Below are 3536 nucleotides of genomic sequence, written 5' to 3' on the forward strand. Positions count from 1 at the left end.
AGTACGCCTATCAGCACCCCAAGTGGTAGCGGTGAGAATCCTGAGCATATTTATATGTTGCTTGCAGGCATTAACAACTTCAGTAATATGAATACCAAAAGTAAGAGTCTGGTCGAAGGTTACTCCCAAAAACTTAACCGATAGAACCTGTGGGATAGAGGTATCTTTATATATAAGTTTTAGTTTAGTTTTTTTTTAATTTCCTTTGTTAGCAAAAATTATCGCAACAGTCTTGGTCCTGGAAACAGTAACTCCCCAGGTATCCGCCCATTTTTCTAAGTTATTAATATCTTTTTGAATATCACATTTAAGTTTTTCAATACACTCTCCAGCTCTCCAAAAAGCAGTGTCGTCTGCAAAAAGGCCTAAACTAAATTTAGTGTCATTGGACTTGTGGTCCAATAATTCCTTGGCAAGGTCATTTATAAATATGCTGAAGAGTGTTGGGGCTATAACAGATCCCTGCGGTATCCCGTTTTCCAGGTCCATGACCGGCGAAAAAGCCTGCGCAACATTAACAGTAAAGGAGCGTTTAGAGATAAAACGCTCTATAAAAGTAAACATGGGGCCCCTAATTCCCATGTTGTATATTTTAATTAGTAGTCCGTGTCTCCAGACCATGTCGTAGGCCGATTGACAAGACAAACATTACGATTTACTCAATATTTATGCACTCGGTTATTATCGTGGTTAGGGGAAGGACGTAGCCCAATGGTAAAGCGCTCGCTTGATGCACTGTCAGTCTGGGATCGATCCACGTCGGTGGGCCCATTGGGTTATTTCTCGTTCCAGCCAGTACACCACGACTGGTATATCAAAGGCTGTGGTATGTGTAGTTCTGTCTGTGGGATGGTGCATATAAAAGATCCCTTGCTGCTAATCGAAGGGAGTAGCCCATGAAGTGGCGACAGCGGGTTTTCTCTTTCAATATATGTGTGGTCCTTAACCACGTGTCCGACGCCATATAACCGTAAATAAAATGTATTGAGTGCGTCGTTAAACAAAACATTTCTTTCCTTCTTATTGTGACTATTCTCGTACACGACACTCGAACCGTGTGGCGTGACCTATAGTCACCAAACAGGCGAAGTGTAAAGTAATGTGTTTTCAAGAAGTTATTAATTTTCTTTCCTCATACAATCATGTAAATTTATGACCCGGAATATAAAGATAATCCTGTCCTGTGGATACCAAGGGCAGCTGGCATTCACTAAACTGTCGAAATGCAAAAAAGACTTGCAAGGATGTTTCTTAAGAGTGGGGGAAATACGCATGCGATAGGATTGAAGCAAGAAATATATCATACAAAAATATTTTCTATTAATGTGGGGATGGGAATAATTTTAAATTTTAAAACCATTTAAAAAAAAAACCCATAGCCAGCTCTGGTCGTTATTCCTCAATATATTATATCAAAATCACCAAATGTTTGACATCCAATAGCCAGTGATTGATAAATCAATGTGCTCTAGTGATTTCGTGAAACAAAACGAACTTTAACTTTTTCTCAATATATTATGAGGGTATCCTCAGGCTCATGGGAACATTATGCGGAAGGGTAGGAGTGGGTTGAGAGCACAAGGACATTAAAAGAAAGTATATATAGTAAGACAATACGAATATGAATACGAATACGACTACGACTATGTTTATTTGGATAGCCGATTATTACACAGTATGTTTCACACTTAAACACATTACAATGCATACATATAAACAGAGAATAATACATGAGTGACCGTTAGATAGCATTTATCTCACAACGAGTTGTTTTAAAATGTATTTAACGAGCGAAAGCGGGTTTGATACGTTTTTAAACAACGAGTTGTGAGATAAATAGTATCTAACGGACACGAATGCATTATTCTATTTCTTACATATCCTCACAAACCAGGTTTTAAGCAAATTTTAACATCTTTTTCGACTAAAAGTTATTTACAACCATTGTACTTGTAGCTGACTTACACGTCACAGGCACATGAATGTCAGGTTAACTATACGTCACAGTCTCATCGATTTCCATCGTGTAGGTTTTCATTGGATGTATTTCATTGGTGACCTGGTCATCACCTAGGAGCAGCCAGTCGTATGTCTTAAAATTGTTAACACACACCAACCATGTGTAATCTAAAATAACGCATGGTGTTCTCACCACGGGTGTGTAAGAAATGCACAGTAAATACTGTGGAGGGTGGACTCGGGGTCACACGATTTGATCAGACGTGCATACCCAGGATATGGCTGGAGGATACCAGGGGTACAAACTCGGGCAGTGTTATAAGGCTCGATACGGGCCTAGTTACATTTGGATTCATTCATGAATGTTAATTTTCTGGCAACAGCGTTGAAAACAAAAGCAAAAGATAATCTTCGTGTGCCGTCTGTCACGGGACTCAGTTTGGCGGCCAGGTAGGTGCGTCAACCCGACTAGAGTGCGTTAATCCGATCATAGGGATTATCTCAAGTATGGACGTGCGTTTATTATTCTTACGATTCCTGCTATGTCACAAGACGTCAAGTCGGTTAATACAGGTTGTTAGACACAACATACGTCTATACTCAATACAATGTGTATTTTGTTTGTTTCGTGTATTTTGTTTGTTGTTCTTGTTGTCACATACTAGAAAAGTTTATTCTAAATAAAATGTGTATTATGTTGTTTGTTTGTGTGTAATTTTATTGTTTTGTTTGTTTGCTGTTAAACACAACACACGTCTACACTATATACAATGAATATTTTGTTGTTTGTTTTGTTTTGAGTGTTTTTATTTTGTTTGTTGTTAGACACAACAGACGTCTACACTAAATAAATAATGTATTTTGTTAGTTTTGTTTCGTTTTATTTTGTGTATTTGTATTGTTTTGTTTTATTTTGTGTATTTGGATCGAACCACCTCAGTGAATCCGTTCAACTGATTGGTTTTTTTCTCTCGTTCCAACAAGTGCACTATAACTGGACAAATTCCGTGCTATGTGCTTTCCTGTCTGTGGGAAAGTGCATATAAAAAATCCCTCGCTGCATTAGGAAAATGTAGCGGGATTCCTCTGTTGACTACGAGTCAGAATTACCAAATGTTTCACCACCAATAGCCGATAATTAATTAATCAATGTGCTCTAGTGGTGTCGTTAAACAAACCAAACTTCTACTTCTACGTAAATAAAATTAATAAATAAATAACAGCACGCTTTCTACGGTTAACTGGGCTTTATCAATGTGTGGATGTCCCCTTTGGCCAATCCTCGTAGCTCAGTAGTACAGCGCTCGCCTGATGCGTTATCGATCTAGGATCGATTTCCGTCGGTGGGCCTATTGGTCTATTTCTCGTTCCAGCCAGTGCTCCACAACTGGTGTAACAAAGGCCGTGGTATGTATTATCCTGTCTGTGGGATGGTGCATATAAAAGATCCCTTGCTGCTAATCGAAAAGAGTAGCCCATGAAGTGGCGACAGCGGGTTTCCTCTCTCAATATCTGTGTGGTCCTTAACCATATGTCTGACGCCATATAACCGTAAATAAAATGTGTTATGTGCGTCG

Source organism: Gigantopelta aegis, chromosome 2 (assembly GCF_016097555.1).
Source record: "Gigantopelta aegis isolate Gae_Host chromosome 2, Gae_host_genome, whole genome shotgun sequence".
Lineage (NCBI taxonomy): Eukaryota > Metazoa > Mollusca > Gastropoda > Neomphalida > Peltospiridae > Gigantopelta > Gigantopelta aegis.